Source organism: Cheilinus undulatus, linkage group 2 (genome assembly GCF_018320785.1).
Source record: "Cheilinus undulatus linkage group 2, ASM1832078v1, whole genome shotgun sequence".
Classification (NCBI taxonomy): Eukaryota; Metazoa; Chordata; class Actinopteri; order Labriformes; family Labridae; genus Cheilinus; species Cheilinus undulatus.
The window spans coordinates 54,625,687-54,643,999 of record NC_054866.1 but is presented as its reverse complement, the minus strand read 5'-3'; the positions used below and the strand labels follow the sequence as shown (position 1 = coordinate 54,643,999).

General features: G+C 40.4%; 1 pseudogene; it reads right to left on the bottom strand.

The window, feature by feature from the left end:
• Nucleotides 1-18,134, bottom strand: part of LOC121517262 — an 18,281-nt pseudogene extending 147 nt beyond the window's left edge.
• Nucleotides 18,135-18,313: the final 179 nt, after the last annotated feature.

The following is an 18,313-nucleotide window of genomic DNA, read 5'->3' as shown; positions in this document are numbered from 1 at the left end:
AGGACAGTCCACATACACTGATACTCTCCCAGAGACTGAGGAGAAGATTTTTGTTTCTCTGTTATTGTGACAGACAGAGTAACCTTTATCAGAGCAGATCAGACTCCAGGACTGATTATTACAACCAAACAAACATTCATGAATATTTCCTCTCCTTTTGACTCCTCTGTAACTCACTGATACAGAAAGTCCTCCTCTCCACTCCACCTCCCAGACCCAGTAACAGCGACCAGTCAGACCAGTCCGACACAGCAGCTGAGGCCAGAGATCAAATCTGTCTGGGTGATCAGGATATGACTGAACCTCCTTCACATATATCACTGTCCTGTTGTTGTCAGACAGTCTTAGCTTTCTGTCCACTGTATTTTTGTCCACTTCCAGCTCACAGGCATCTGATGGAAAGAAGGAGACACAACACAGCTGACGGTTATCATCTGTTCATTCAGAAACAACTTTACTGACAGTTACTGAAAGTCAAACTGACGTTTCCTATTCAGCACTGAATCCTGTTTGACAGCACTGACATTTAATCATTCAGTTTAGGGCTGGACAACAGATCCAGTTTTTAAAACAGATCCATGGATTAACAGATGAGATCTAGGGGGAGACAATATCGTTCAGATCAGTAGTTTATGATGGAGATGATTTCAATCATGATTAGAGCATGATATTCAGTAATAATAATAAACATCCTTTCATAGTTCTTTACAGATACAAAAAAAAACACAATTCAACAGCAACAAAAGAAAAGCTAGTTTACAGTCAGAACCACTAACAGTAATCTGTTATTGACCACAAGATCATCTGTCGAATGTTTAGGCTAAATGGAGAATGATCATTTTATTGATTGGATGATTTGAAAAACCATTGGTAACACTTTATAATAACTACAGACTTTTAGCATTAATGAAGCATCAGGAGATACTAGAGCTGTGCATCTTCACTGCTCTCATGATTCCATTACCATTATCAAGACAACCATTGGATTTGATTGAAGATCAGGATTCATCAGGATAGGCTGCTGCCTCAATCACTCTGTTTACATGGACTTGAGGATCCCTGTTCTGATCCTCATCCTGGTTCTGATCAGATCCGGGATTCCGTGTTTACATGGACTTGAGGATCCCTGTTCTGATCCTCATCCTGGTTCTGATCAGATCCGGGATTCCGTGTTTACATGGACTTGAGGATCCCTGTTCTGATCCTCATCCTGGTTCTGATCAGATTCAGGATTCCATGTTTCCATGCTCACAGATAAATCTGGTTTTTCAGATCCCTGTAGACATGATCAATACTAGTATCCTGGTTTCTGATCACTGGGTCTTATTTTCACAGGCGTCTGTCATGTTTATTTTTTGAAAGCCAAACTGTGACAATCATGAAATCAGAGAAAAATGAGAGCACTGTGGAATATTTCAGCTTTAGCTCTATTAAACACCAACATCAAGTTACAGATATAGTGGATCCTCCTCATTCTAACAACAGGTGAGAAAGATTGTGAGCTACAGGCTGACCTTCAGTCAGTGTTGTTCACATTTATGTTTAAGAGAGTCAAAAAATTAGTGAAACAAATAAACTCACACTTCCTCAGACCAGGCATCAGTCTTTGCAGTCCACCATGGTCCAACCTGGAGAAGAAACCAGGTCAGGATCTACTTCATACATCTTCATTTAAATCCAACATCAGTTAAGAACCAGAGTTCATCAGTCAGAAACAGAGAGTGTCTGCTTGTACCTCAGTGTCTCCAGTCTGCAGTCTGGATCCTTCAGTCGAGCAGACAGGAGCTTCTCTCCTCCTTCTCCTGGATGATTGTAGCTCAGGTCCAGCTCTCCCAGGTGGGAGGAGGAGCTCAGAGCTGAGGCCAGAGACGCACAACCTTCTTCTGAGATCAGACAGTTGGACAGAGCACAGAGGTTTTGGTTTTATTGGCTGACTTGAATCAGCTGCTTCACAGCCATTGGTTCATTCACAGCTGTGTTACCTGTTACATCCAATCATCGTAGAGCTGTGTTCTCTAAAGACATTATCTCAATCAACTGCACACTAACCTGAGAGTTTCCAGTCTACAGTCAGAACTCTTTAGTCCATCAGACAGCAGCTTTACTCCTAGATCATGCAGGTCGTTGTTACTCAGGTCCAGGTCTCTCAGACTAGAGGACTGAGAGCTGAGGACTGAGGACAGAACTTCACAGCTTCTCCCTGACAGGTTACAGCCACTCAACCTTGAAGAAGAATTACAGGATATCAATGAAAGCTAGATCACACAAACATCTGAATAAAGATGAACTACATTTAACCTTGATCACTGAGTGTACACCTACAGAGCTTTGTTGGAGGCTTTGACCACTGGCGGCAGCCTCAGAAGAGCCTCCTCTGAAGCAGAGTATTTCTTCAGTTCGAACACGTCCAGATCTTTTTCTGATGACAGTAAGATGAAGACCAGAGCTGACCACTGAGCAGGAGACAGTTTATCTGTGGAGAGACGTCCTGATCTCAGGGACTGTTGGATCTCTTCCACTAGAGAACCATCATTCAGTTCATTCAGACAGTGGAACAGATTGATGCTTTTCTCTGCTGACAGATCCTCACTGATCTTCTTCTTGATGTATTGAACTGTTTTCTGATTGGTCTCTGAGCTGTTTCTTGTTATTTTTCAGTAGACCTCTGATGTGGTTCTGATTGGTCTCCAGAGAAAGACCGAGGAGAAAATGGAGGAACAAGTCCAGGTGTCCGTTTGGACTCTCTAAGGCCTGGTCCACAGCTCTCTGGTAGAAGTTTTTAAGTTTCTGTTTCTCTTTGAAGATTTTAGATATTTTGGATGTGGTTTGTTCCTCTGCCATCAGATTAACTCCAGAGTTGAAGAATGTCTGATGGACATGAAGAGCAGCCAGAAACTCCTGAACACTCAGATGGATGAAGCAGAACACCGTGTCCTGGTACAGTCCTCTCTCCTCTCTGAAGATCTGTGTGAACACTCCTGAGTACACTGAGGCTGCTCTGATATCCATGCCACACTCTGTCAGGTCTGGTTCATAGAAGATCAGGTTCCCTTTCTGCAGCTGCTCAAAAGCCAGTTTTCCCAGAGACTCAATCATCTTCCTGCTCTCTGGACTCCAGTGTGGATCAGTCTCAGCTCCTCCATCATACTTGATGTTCTTCACTTTGGTCTGAACCACCAGGAAGTGGATGTACATCTCAGTCAGGGTCTTGGGCAGCTCTCCTCCATCTCTGGTCTTCAGCACATCCTCCAGAACTGTAGCAATGATCCAGCAGAAGACTGGGATGTGGCACATGATGTGGGGCTTCGGGATGTCTTGATGTGGGAGATGATTCTGCTGGCCTGCTCCTCATCTCCTCATCTCTTCCTGAAGTACTCCTCCCTCTGAGGGTCAGTGAACCCTCTGACCTCTGTCACCATGTCAACACACTCAGGGGGGATCTGATTGGCTGCTGCAGGTCGTGTGGTTATCCAGAGGCGAGCAGATGGAAGCAGGTTCCCCCTGATGAGGTTTGTCAGCAGCACATCCACTGAGGTGGACTGGCTAACATCAGTCAAGATCCCATTGTTGTGGAAGTCCAGAGGAAGTCGACGCTCATCCAGACCGTCAAAGATGAACACCACCTGGAACTCTTCAAACCTGCAGAGTCCTGCTTCTTTGGTTTCAGTGAAGAAATCATGAACAAGTTCCACCAAGCTCAACTTTTTCTCTTTCAGCACATTCAGCTCTCTGAAAGTGAATGGAAATGTGAACTGGATGTGCTGGTTGGCTTTCCCTTCAGCCCAGTCCAGACTGAACTTCTGTGTTAAGACTGTTTTCCCAATGCCAGCCACTCCCTTTGTCATCACTCTTCTGATTGGTTCATCTCTTCCAGGTGAGCCTTTAAAGATGTCTTCCTGTCTGATGGTAGTTTCTGCTCTGTGTGCTTTCCTGGATGTTGTTTCGATCTGTCTGACCTCGTGTTCTTCGTTGACCTCTCCAGTCCCTCCCTCTGTGATGTAGAGCTCTGTGTAGATCTGATTCAGAAGGGTTGGGTTTCCTGCTTTAGCAATCCCCTCAAACACACACTGGAACTTCTCCTTCAGGTTAGACTTCAGTTTCTGTCGGCACACTGGAGCACCAGTCCCTGAATAAACAAGAACAACTGAGATGAGTGAAGAGATCCTGATATAGATGTTTGTGTCATTAAACTGTCTCAGGTTGGTGTTGTAAACTTCCTGGTCTTTGTTCCATCATGTTAAATCTGTTAAATGTTCTTACTGCTCTGCAGATGGTCAGCCAGCTCCTCCTGCTTCATTCTCCTCAGGAAATGGAGAGTGATCTTCAAAAAATTCTCTTTGCAGCGTCCCATCTGCTCTTCATCTTCACTTTGACTCTCAAAGCATTCTGGGTAATCTGGACTCAGAACCCTCTGGAGTCTCTTCAGCTCCTTCTTCACAAAGGTGACAATGTTCTCCTCCAGCAGCTAGAACAGAAAGAGCCTCTGATTGTGTTCTCTAAAGCAGGAGAACTGTTGTTCTTGTTCTGCTAGGTGAGTATAAAAGTGTGTTAACACACCATAAAAGTGGAGTCCATGTCTGTTGGATTCTGCTGGGCCGACTGATCACTGTGAACCTCTGAGCTCTCCAGCTGATCTCTGTGGGGAAAACATCAAGTTTAAGGACAGGTGATGAAGCAGATTACTGGATGTGAACAGCTACGAAAACAAGTAAAAATCATTTATGTAGGTGGATGAAAATCATCATTACACCATCAGGTCACATGACCAACAACAGATCATCAACATAGAAAAACAGTGTAGTCACACATTAAAAGATTGTTCTAAAAGTGAGTTCTGAACCAGGACTTGAATGTGGGTGTGTCAGTCCAGTCTTGAATATGTGTGGGGAGTGAGGTCCAGAGGGAGGGGGCAGCTATGGAAAAGGTCTGACCCCCAGGTTCACTGATTGGTTCTGAGTCGTGGAGAGAGGAGGTTGGCATCAGAGAAACAGCAGCTATGGGGAGGAGAATGATGGTGGAGCAGGTCAGTGAGGGAGGAGGGCACCTGATGGGTCAAGGTTTTGAGTCTGGGTGGAATGAAAGCATGGATCAGGATTTCAGCAGCAGAGAGAGAGATTGGTGGGTGGAGCCAGGCTGTGTCATTGAGGTGGAAGTAGGCGGTTCATGTGAGCTGGGAGATGTGTTGATTACAGGAGCGCTTTCTGTCAGTAATGATTCAGAGATGAGGGGAGGGACATGGGGGAGTTGTTAACTTGGTTAGCATCCATGTTTTGATTTCAGTGAAGCAGATTTCTGTGTTGATGAAGATGGAGATGTAAATCTGGACGTCATCAGCATGACGTGGAAACAGAGACCAAGTAATACGTGTTCAGATAGGAGAAGGATGTAAAGTCAGAGGTCATCTGGTGGAGTCATCAGGTGAAAGTGTGTGTCCTGGGAGAAGTGAACATGAACAGAGATGTGGGAGAAAGACTGGAAGAAAGGGAGCTCTGGGAAAACTGAAAAATGATGAGGTTTACACACCGCGTTCCACATTATTATGCAAATGATATTTTTCTCTGATTTTCCTAAATATTAATGCAAATGACAGTCAGAATTTTTTCAAGTCATCAGCCATTAGAGCATAATTCAAATGTTTTTGAACTAACTTCATAATGACCAAAATTTTTTTTTTTTTTTTAATAAAAACCTCAAAATGCACTGTTCCACATTATTAAGCACAACAGCTTTTTAAAACATTTTATAGGTTGTGAGAAACTGAAAATGGTCATTTGTAGAAATTGCAGCATCAGGGGGTCATATTTACTGAAATCAAAGCTATTTCAATCAAAAACATCTTAACAGACCAAGTTCCATGTTAACATAGGAGCCCTTCTTTGATATCTCCTTTTGAACTTGTGAGTTTTTGGAGAGTTTCTGCTTGAATTTCTTTGCAGAATGTCAGAATATCCTCCCAGAGCTGCTGTTTTGATGTGAACTGCCTCCCACCCTCATAGATCTTTAGCTTGAGGATGCTCCAAAGGTTCTCAGTAGGGTTAAAGGTCAGGGGAGGATGGGGGCCACACCATGAGTTTCTCTCCTTTTATGCCCATAGCAGCCAATGACACGAGGGATTCTTTGCAGCATGAGATGGAGCATTGTCATGCTTGAAGAAAATTTTGCTACAGAAGGCACGATTCTCTTTTTGTACCATGGAAGAAAGTGGTCAGTCAGAAACTCTAGATACTTTGCCGAGGTCATTTTCACACCTTCAGGGACCCTAAAGGGGCCTATCAGCTCTCTCCTCATGATTCCTGCTCAAAACATGACTCCGCCCCCTCCTTGTTGAGGAGGAGGGTCCCGGCCTCATTGGGACATGGTGGCCATCCACCAACCATCCACTACTCCTCCATCTGGACCATCCAGGGTTGCACGGCACTCATCAGCCAACAAGACTGTTTGAAAATGAGTCTTCATGTATTTCTGGGCCCACTGCAACCATTTCTGCTTGTGAGCATTGGTTAGGGGTGGCTGAATAGTAGGTTTATTCACGACTGCAAGCCTCTGAAGGATCCTACACCTTGAGGTTGGTGGGACTCCAGAGGCACCAGCAGCTTCAAATACTTGTTTGCTGCTTTGTAATGGCATTTTAGAAGCTGCTCTCTTAATCTGATGTATTTGTCCGTCAGAAACCTTCCTCATTATGCCTTTATCTGCAGGAACCCGTCTGTGCTCTGAATCAGCCACAAATTTCTTCACAGTACGATGATCATGCTTAATTTTTCCTGAAATATTGAATGTTTTCATTCCTTGTCCAAGGCATTACACTATTTGAGACTTTTCAGCAGCAGAGATCCTTTTTCTTTCCCATATTGCTGAAACCTGTGGCCTGCTTAATAATGTGGAACATGTGGAAAAGTGCATTTTGAGGTTTTTATTTAAAAAAAAAAAAAAAGTTATCATTATGAAGTTTGTTCAAAATCATTTGAATTATACTCTAACTGGTGATGACTTGAAAAATATTATGACTGTCATTTGCATTGATATTTAGAAAATCAGAGAAAAATGTCATTTGCACAATAATGTGGAACGCGGTGTAGAAGGAAATAAACTAGACCTCTGCTCATTAAGTTCCATCTGTATTAACTGGATTATGTTTAAATACACACTAACACAATGATATGGCTAGCTATGTGGAGAACTATCAGTGAATTATTGACGTGTGCCTATGTAGAGCTTAACTCATATCTGTTTTCAACATTACACTGTGTGATGGACTGATGTGGAGTGTTTGTGTTTTCTTTAAACTGGTTGCATGCTGATTTTTTTATCATTTCTCATGTATTTTTTTAGATCTTCCTGCCCCAGGACCTCAGATGTTATTTAGCTTCATTCAACTCTGGCTCTTCTTTTGTGTTGACCCTCCTAGAATAAACTAAACACTGATGAGTCCATGAACTCACTGTAAACCTCTGTGCCAAGATTTTAGTCTGAAATTAAATAAATCAAATGTGATTCTGAGTCTTACCTTCTTTCATCTTTAAAGGTAATAAGAGCACCTTTAGACTGATCACTCTTCATGGACACACAGCTAGGTCCAGGAGAGTCTGGTCTCTGCTCTTTCATCCTGATACAAACAAACAGCTGATTAATGTGAACATGAGAGACTCTGACAGTTCAAACTAACCCACCAATGACCGAGAGGTTCTTCCTTTACTGTCTTACAGACATTCATGATAATAAAACATACCTTCTACATTCTTTCTCTGTTAATGAAATCATAAATAAACTAGAGTATTCCTGGTTTATGAAGGGGGAAAGAACCAAAAACTAAACTTTGATGACTTTCTGTGATGTCTGGTTTAATGCTCAAGAAACAAAAATTACATGTTAAATTGATTTAAAGTGATTATCTAATCTCAAGTTAATCACTTTTTATTGCCAACTCTCAAATATTTTTATAATTAATTTTTTTCCCAATATGTTTATTGAATTTTCTTAATTTTTTTACTGTAAATAAAATATCACATATATCGTCAATAACATAATAATCAACAAATATGCACAATAACCAACAAATCAGAACATAAACAAAACAAACAGTTCAGGTGGATGCAATTATACACAAAGACACCAGCAAATATCCATTTTATGCTTGTAACAAGTCACAACCCAGACTCAAGAAACTCTCTTTACAATAAAAGCATAGAGATCAGGCCCTATATAATTCAGATAAAGCTGCCAGACTTTGTAAAACTGATCTTTGTTTTCATGCAGAATGCTGGTAAGATATTCTAAGGGAACCAGTTCAATCACAACTTTCCTCCATCCTTTAAGGGAAGGGCTATTATCACTAATCCATTATAACAATATTTTTGTCTTGAAGCAAAAGTGACAAAGTTATACAACCTTTTATTTGCATCAGTGCTTATGTTCTGACTATGTAGACCCAAAATCAGTGACATGGCATCTATCTCAAGGTTTTTAGGAAATATTTCCTCCATTCCAGAAGTATTTCTGACCATAAATTGTGAGCTAGAGTGTAAATTTCTGTTTTAACACACAGAGGGGAAAGTGTTGGATTAAAGGAATGCATGCGACTGGGAGATATACGAGTTTGATGTGTAATTCTGAACTGGATTGACTTTGTTGGTGAACATGTTGAAATCTTTTTGGCATTTTTCCAAATTCTTTCGCATGCCTCCTCATCAATAGTCACTGATAACTCCCTCTCCCATACACCCTAACCCTCTGTGTATTAGTGGGTGAAATATCACATATTACGTTGTAGAGAGAGCTCAAAGACACTTCCTCTGGATGTTGTAGTAACATTTTCTCAATAACAGATACTTCAGGGTGTTCTGTCAGGGTGGTACTCTGGGAAATATAATGCCTTAGCTGTAAGAAATGGAAAAATCCTGTTTTGAGAGTTGGTGTGTATTTATTAATGGTTCAAATACATTAGGCTATTACTCTGAAATAAGTCCCCTAGTCCCCTTATATTTTTGTCACACCAATGCAGAAAACCAGAATCCAGTGCCTGGCAAAATGCCTGGGTTATTAATTATAGGAGTAAACACTGAAGTTAATTTAGACCTTCCCTCCAGATGCCACACTAGCTTCTATGCCTTCAAAGCATTAAGTATTATTGGATTAGAACAATTATCTGGAATATTCCTAAAGCTCTTTAAGAATTGCATGTTTTGCAATAATTTTGGTAAAAACACTTCAATATCTAGCCAGATACAAGAAGACTTGTTCTTTTTAAAATTGGATATAAACTTCAAGTGAGCACCCAGTAGGTATATAGATTTTTTTAAAGATTTATTTTGGCTTTCATTTGACAGAGGAAAAACAGTGGATAGACCTGGAGACATGGAAGAGAGTGGGGAGAGACATGCGGTAAAGGGCCACAGGCCAGATTCGAACCCGGGCCGCCTGTGTACATGGGTGGTGCCTTAAACCACTCGACCACCAGCGCGCCCCAACAGTTGGTATATTTTAATGTTCAGCAGATCCAAAACTCCCACTGAACTTGGCAGTTGTAAAACAGCCAACTGGACTGTTGGTCTGTGCTTACTCCAAATAAAAGCCAGCTGTTCAAATCCTTTTGGACCCTTTTTTGAGAACAATACAGGAATCATTTGAATGGGTTAAAGCAGTCTGGGTAACACTGTCATCTTTATCACGTCCCAGCCAAGAAACAGGAAGTGAGTTATAGCATTCTAAATCTTATTTTTCCAAATAAAGGAACAAAGTTAGCTTTGCAGATTTGGTCAAATGATGAGGTAACCAAAACACCTAAATAAACAAAACCATTTAAATGGGAACGATGGTGTAGTCTTCAGTAACCTTGAAAACCTAAACCTAAAAATGTACTAAACCTGCTGATGACATTAATAAGTGCTGGCACAGATGTCTCAGGATCACACAAAAGCAAACACACCATCAGTATATTAAGTTATCTATGACAGAGATCATCACTGTAGTCCAAATTTTCCGAAGCATAAAATAAAAAAGACCACTCAACTCAGTCGAAGGCTTTCTCTGCATGTAGAGAAAGCACTAGACCGTCTACAGATTTTGTTTATAGGCTTGAATTACATTCAAGAGAGGTCTCATGTTGTTTATTAAATCCAGACCCTTTATAAAGCCAGTCTGATCCTCTTTTATCAAAAATGGCAGGAGATCTTTTAGTCGAACAGCTAGCACTTTTGCATGTAATTTCTGGTCTATATTTAACAAGGCAACAGGATAAGATGTGCAGAACTCAGGACATTTACCTTTCTTTAGTATCAAAGATCTGTTAGCCTCTTTAAGGGTCTGAGGTAGTTCTGCAGTAGAGAATGAATGATTTAACTTTCCCAGTAAGAGTTCCAAAAGTAGGTCCTGGAACTCTATAGAATTCACAACTGAACCCGTCAGGTCCAGGTGATTTCCCATTTTAATAGCATTATTAACTCTTGCTTTGTAATACTACTGTTGAGAGTATTTCTTTGTTGTTCTGTTATTCCTGGGAGATTAATCTGAGTGAAGAAACTTTCCCTTAATTTAGGTGCACCCTCTGTTTGTTCAGAGGAGTTTAAGTCCATACAGAATTTTTTAAAACATTCATTTATCCATCTATATCTTTAATATTCTAATTCAGAGCCATTTCTAATGCTTAATAATAATAACCTCACAAACATTTTCTTCATATCCTTCATTTTTAACTCAATTTTTCGTTCCTTCCACCCTCGAGGCTCCTTTCCTTCAATCAAATCAATCCATCGTTCATCATATCGCTTTATTTTTCAGTTTAAATGCAATTTTATCACTTGTTTTTAATTAGGAGTTTTTATCACCTTTAACTTTTATTATTTAATTTGTGTTATTTTCTGCCCTCATACTGGTTTACAGACTGTTGAAGCCGCTAAAGTTCATATTTTGAATCACATCATGAAATTTCTAATTGAATCAGTGTGAACTTCAATTCACTTCTGTTTTTTGTCAGTGTTGGCCATAATGTTGGAAAATCAGTTAAAAACACGATGAGAGTCAAACGGCAGCTGGCCAAAATGGAGGTCAAATGTGACCGTCTTTGTTTCCTGGAGAAGTCAACGATAATGAAATAGTTTCTACTTTATCTGTTTTATTTCCATGACTGATATCATGGACACAGAGAGAAAGAGAGAGAGGGAGAGAGAGGAGGGTCGGTTGGTGGTGAGCGTGCAAGAGAGAACAGGCGCTGATCTGAATCATCCTTCACCCATCTATCTGTTATATTTCCATGGTTGAAATCCACACGATAAATGAGCAAACTTTGGTGTTTAAAGTGAGGGTTCAGTGGTGGGCAAGCGAGGTGTTCTCAAGCAGTCATTGATTTGTAAGGAACATGCATTTGTGGGATGAGCAGCAGAGCTGAGTATGGGTGGGAGTATGGGAGATGCCGCCCCACACCCTCGCACTGCCTCCGCCAAAAGATGTTATTCAATCGGTGCAGCAATCAAGCGTTCTCCACGGCTTCTCCACACTTTGACCCTACAATCCAACTACTGTAGGCAGAATCTGGACTCATCGCTTAACATAACGTTCCTCCACATGTTCAGGTTCCAGTGCACGTGTTGCCGACACCACCTCAAACGGGCCTGATGGTGAAGGGCAGTCATGGCAGGCCTCCTGGCAGCCCTATGAGACCGGAGATTGGCTGCGTGCAGTCTGCTCCGGATTGTCTGGGCAAAGAGCCGGCTGCCATATCGTCCTGCAGACGTTGACCGCGAATCTGTAGGGGGACAGCCTACGGTACCTAAGTGCTGACAGGGTGAGGAAATGGTCTTCTTGGGATGTCTTCTTGGGACATCCACCTCGCGGCCTGTCTCTGACATTCCCCGTTATATGGAACTTGGCCTTTAGTTTGGAGATGGTGATAGGGCTCACTCCAAACATTGCCACAACTTGGTTTTGTTGAACACCAGCTTGAAGTTGCCCTATCGCACGGGCCCTATCCAGATCATTAAAACGTGGCATACGGATTCTTGGAGCAGACACCCACTGACCACTGTAGCAGGGACCATGCTCACCTGGGGGTACCAGAAGCTCAAAACAAGAGTCAGTAGCAACAGCAACATAAGCTGTTTGGCATTGGCAGAGAAGATTTGGCAAAATTTTCATGAGCAAAACCCACATACTCAGCTCTGCTGTTCATCCCACAAATGCATGCTCCTTACAAATGTGGCATCATTTAAAAGGGTAATTAACTGACTTTCTGTATAAGCTGTATAAGAGTTATTGCCAAGAAGCACTGTTACAATAAAGAAATAATAACCTAACACAAATTTCCTGACTTTCTGTGCTAAGTTTAGTTATTTCTGTTAACACTTCACTGAAGTGTTTATTGCACTGGAGGTTCTAAGACATAATATGAATGATAAAGGCTATCAAATTAAAATAAACAAAAGGTTTAACTGGAGTTAAAACTGAACTAGATTAATAAGAAATCCTGGGTATGTTGATTTGGTTTGGAAATATACACACCAATATACACAATCATGTTTTTGTGGTTAATATGAGGCTGATTTTGTGGTGTAAGACACTTTTTTAGAACATGACAGCATTAATGTTAGAATATAAACTCCATGGGAAGTAGTTGGTGTGACCCATAGCAGGATTATACTTTTCAAAGAGTCGTGGAGATGTTACCCTATTTGACATTTTATTACTGATACATATTGACAGACAGGATGCAGACTGGGAGCAGCAAATCAAATTCACACAGTGCTCATAATTCTGTGGACCAGTTTGACCATTAACAACTCTGTCTCCTCACGTTCTCCTTCATGACTGAAAAATTTAACTGTTCAGTCCAACATCAATAGAACTGAAGGCCATCTGTAATGAACAACATCCGCCCTGACTACAGGATGTGATCATTTAAAAACACTCTAAAGGGGTTTATAAGGTCGATTCTAATCTCTGGGGGCTCTGGGATATAACTGGAGAAATACACTGATGAGTCCAACAACGTGCTGCAAAGGTTTTTAATTCCTACCCTCCATCAGCAGGATGTTCATCTTTAAAGTACGCCATAGAGCAGCCACTCTTCATGGACAAAGAGCTGGGTCCAGGAGAGTCTGGTCTCTGCTTCTTCATCCTGATACAAACAAACAACATTATTAGTTACAGAGAGATGTTGGTCAGCAGGAGAGGATGATGATGATGATGATAAAGGTGATGATGATGATGATGGTGATGATGTGAGTGCTGAGCTGTGACATGGAGAAGAGACATAGACAGTCAGAGATCTTCATCTCACCTCAGAGCTTCCTGTTCTCCACACAGAGAGGTTGTAGAGGGAGGGACTCCCTCCTCTGGGTCCTCACACTGATCCATAGCAGAGCGCCCCCTGCTGGGAGAGCTGCACTCTGTCACTACAACAACACTGATGGAGTTCAGCTGCTGAAGTCACATCCAGTCACAGAGACTTTGGAGCTTCAGCTGATGCACCTTCATCACCATCATCATCATCATCATCATCACTGTCAGTCTGTAAAAATCACATCCACCCTTATTTATCATCTTTATTATTTCAAATTTGTAAAAAAAAAAAAAAAAAGACTTTGAATTATGCATTTAAAAGGAAAAAAAAAACAATGTTTTTACCCCTCGAGAAAGTGAAAAGTTACAGCAGAAACATTCAGGTAATAACCAACAGTGTCTCTGCTTCACATGTCAAAGTTCACATTCACAGCTGTTAACAGAACTCTTCCAAGAGCACAGAGTTCTGGAAAAGTTGTTCAAACTCTCCACTTCCACCCATGAAATCCTCCATCTCCTGTTTCCCTTCACTGGCTGCAAAGATAAAGGCTGTCGACCATGACACAGCTAAGCATTGAGCCTTCTTCTTCTGTGGTGTTTCCCCAGCTTTTACTGTCACAGATTGCTCAACTGTTGCTGAATTTTTGACTGAATCTATGTTTAGCAGTTTTTTAAACTAAGATGAGCTAAAAACAGATCTTTGATAATCAAACCTCTAACCACATTTAGTTTTCTTCAAGGAGACTGAAGGAGACTAAATGTTAGTGCTGGACTGTGGGACCTTTAACATCCATGATGATTCTCCTCTGTGGATCCAATCTGAGGGGATTCCTGTAGAGACAGAGAGAGCATGAGCTGTTAGCTAGGATGAACCTGGAGCTCCTCTGTGGATCTTAGAGGTGAACACTACTAATGCTCAACCTGAAGACACCCTATAATAATATAATGGTAGTGGATGGAGAGACACATAAAAATAATTTTCTTTGCTGATTTTCAAAAAGTTTGTTTCAGTTTGGTGATAGATGTGGATAAAAATCTCAATACTGTTAGTCCAATAATATAACATGTACCTGATTCACCTTCATCATCTGTAAACCCTCGATTCTAAAAGGGCTACACAAATAAAGTTATATTTTATTATTATTATTTTTTTATCTATTTATTTTTTTTGGCATGACTGACTCTACAGATCAGCTTTCACCATCGGTGTGTATCAAACATCAGGAAATAGTCCTCCATCATCTACTATCTGCTGTTACAGTAGATGGTATCACGACTCTCACATGGACTGGACTGGTTGGACTGGTTTTAGGAATTCCAGCACGGTCCTGCAATACCAGCTGAAATACTAAACTGGTTATTCGTACTGTCTGTTTTTAATGCTCATTCTGAAACTTGGACATTAGTCATTGATGTATAACTTCTGCAATGATCTCTTTCTTCTTTAATTTGAATTTGAACATCTTTATTTAAACTTTTCTGCTGTTGTTCTGCTGGCACATGGATTTATTTCCTCAGATCAATAAATCTTTATCCTATCAATGGAGGCATCAGTGAAGGATTTTGAGATCATGAAACAAATAGATCAAAATTGCAATTTCAGCTAAAATTGTGTGGGGATGCTGAGAGCTGAATTGTGGGAGAATTGCTGAAAAAAAGCCAAAAAGCACAAAAATAGCTGAAAATTGCATAAAAAAGCATAAAATGCCATAAAAGTAGCCGAAAATGCCACTCAATAGCCAAAAGAGGATAAAAATAGTTGAAAGTAGCCTAAAAATAGCTGAAAATAGCATAATAATAGCTGAAAATAACCTAAAAGTAGCTGAAAATGGCATTCTATGGTTGACAAAGCATAGAGATGGCTTAGAATAGCATGAAAATAGCTGAAATAGTGGAAAAAAAGCTGAAAATAGGATAAAAGCTGAAGAGTGCAATACCTGATTTGTGAAGAATGTGAAATCATTGCTCAAAATAAAGTTTAGTTAACAAAAAAATTGAACACTGCCTTATTGACAGAGTAGCCTCTTGAGTCTAAAGCCTGAAGGTTGTGTGAGATTGTGCTAAAGAGGGTGGAGATATTGTTCACGGCAGTGTTACTTAACCCTAAGCTAAATTGTTGAAAAACTCCTTGGCAAGAGCCACAATCTAAGGGTGAAGCGAAAACAGCTTGAAGTACAATAACAACAAGCTAAAGGTGGCAAAAATGGTCAAAAGCAACAAAAATGGGTGAAATGTGGAAAAGGTGTCAGAAAGTAGCAAGAAATGAGTGCAAAGTGATAAAAAATGAGTTCTCAGTGACATAAAATGGTCCAAATGTGGCAAAAAATGAGTGAAAAGTGACTCAAACGGGCAGAAAGCAGTAAAGAGGGCCAAAATGGGCAAAAAATAGGAAACAAGTGGTAGTTAATAGCAAAAGGTAGCTGAAATGGGTGAAAAGCAGTGAAAAAGGCAAAAATGGGATAAAGAGGCAAAAAGAAGTGGCAAAAATGGGCAAAAAAAAGAGGAAGCAAGTGGTATTTAATGGCAACAGGTAGCTTACATGGGTGAAAAATGGCAACAAAAATGGTGAAAAGGGGCAAAAATGAGATAAAAGTGGCAACAAGAAGTGGCTAAAATGGGCAAAGGCTTAGAGAAAAGGGTTATTTTATGACAAAAGGTAGCTTAAATGGGTGAAAATTGGGAGAAACAATTGTGAAATTGGGGAAAAATAGGATAAAAGTGGCAAAAATGGGTAAAAAGTTGCAAAAAAATTGCCAAAATGGGTAAAAAAAAAAAAGTAGGGAAAATGTGGTATTTAAACAGTAGCTTAAACAATTTAAGTGTGGAAAGCAAAAGATCATGGTTTAAGAGCGAGTTAAAAAAAATGGTTCCAAAAGCCCCCACTTAGAACCTCAGGATGGAAATTTACATTAGAACAGGGGAACAGCTGTAGGGGTGTCGGTCACACACTGAAGCTCACTGTGTGAAAATTGTTGATCCTTTTGACCACAAATCTTTTTTGTGAGCAAGAGAAGATGTGTGGCTACGTTTTGTTGTTTGTATCATAACTGTGAACCAAATATTTATTTCAGAAGAGCAGTTTGCTCAGGAAGTTTTGCTCTGGAATCCTGAGCTCTGGCCTGCTCTAGCAGTGATGTCATCACTCTAAGCTTCTCCATCTACTCCACTGTAAACGTGTGAGAGAGCCAAAATCTTCATGAAGTTTGATCAGTTATTATTATAAATCTATAGAAGAAATCAAAAATGTTAATCATTCCTACACAGCTGAAGAATTGTTTTATGTTTTACAGCTAAAATGAAGTCTGTATGTGGAGGTGAGCTGAAGTTGCAAGTCTTAGAAGTTGAAAGAGTTTTAGAGAATTCAAAGAGCTAACGGATTTGAAATAATGTTATTTTAGTTTTAGAAAAAGCCAAATAGTTCAAAAAGTATAAATAGTATAAAAAAGTATTAAAAATAGCTGAAAAGAGTACAAGAAGCTGAAAAGTTATAAGGAGTTGAAGAAAGTGCAGATTTGTGAAATTTTGCCATCTGTTTAACATTGTTAAACAAAGTTAAATATTTTAAAAATGATAAGAGATAGAAAAAAGAAAAGACATAGTAGTAGAATGACAAAGAAACTGGATTTTTTGAAGTTTAAACGGTGTCGATACAACAAAGTATGAAGGAGGAGATAGCGGACATGGAAGAAGAAAAATGGCCGACGCGAATGCTTACTCAGCATCCCCACTAAAAAAAATAAACTTTCAAACTCAGCCAACAAGTCATTGATTAACCCAAGAAAACAATCAGCAGACTGATCAATACAGTGATTTCAGCTTCATATGAGTTTGTTGATGATGAGTTTCCTTGTAAAACATGTGGTCACATGATCACATCATGAAGAAAATCCCACCAAATATCATGTTCAATCCAACACTGACTGTTTAGTTTGACTTTAAAAGTTTAAATACAGAAGTGGAATTAATGAGCTCAAGTGTCCTGTTAGCATGGTTAGCATAGCCTACTCCCTACTCTAGTCAGAGCAGCTAATGAACCATGTGGCTAACTGTTAGCTTCTTCAATCAAACTGAGTCTTTAAAACAGTGAAAAGCGTCTCTTACCTTCAACACGGTGAACAGATCTGAGTCCCAACAGGACAGGGTCAGAGTCAAACGTCCAGACAGCAGGAACTTTTAAAGTCTGGATATCACCATAGCAACAGGAATCAAAGGTCACAGCCCTGTTTTTGATTAGAGGAGGCGTGTTATTGTCTCAGATCGTTTAGATAAACAGAACTGTGTTTTACCTGACAGCACGCTGAGACGCTCACAAAGAGTCTCCAAAGCCTCCACAGCACTGCTGCTGTTTGGACTGATTTCAGATGGAGCAGAGACGACGTGATACCAGCACAGATACTGTGGAAAACACGCAGAGCAGCACCAGGACACGCTAACTGTTCATAGAGCTTTATAAATATAGCAGGCCTTAGCATTAGCTTCAACACCTGTTGTTATTGTGAGGAACAGAAGGAGAATAAAGCAGCAGGCAGGAAGAATTCAGGCCTGAACCCTGTAGCAGCACATTATGAAGCTAACATTAGCAGATTCTCAGACACTCTCAGTGTGTTTACATGAACTTGAGTTTCCCGCTCTGATCAGGTTTTTTTTAGTTTCCTCTTTGGGGTTGAGAATGTAAACATCAAACAGATTTCAGAAATTAGGATGAGCCCTTACTCTGATCTCAAAAACCTGATGTTGATACTTCAAATCTCCAAAAGAAAACGGCATACAGTGACATTTATACGCCTTACCCTGTACTGACAGCTGCTGACTACCTGTGGAGGTGTGGCCATAGAAAAGTGACCAATCAGAGAAACAAACATGGTGGCAGCAATGACAGGCTCCTGAAGAGAAGAATAAACAGAGTTTTGTCTCTCTGTGATGAAAGAATTCAATATAATGTGAGGTTCAGATGAGAGAAACCATCAAAACGCTGACCTGTTAACGTCTGTGGTGAACAGGCTACAGGACACTGGTTTAATGGTGGAGCAATCTACTAGGG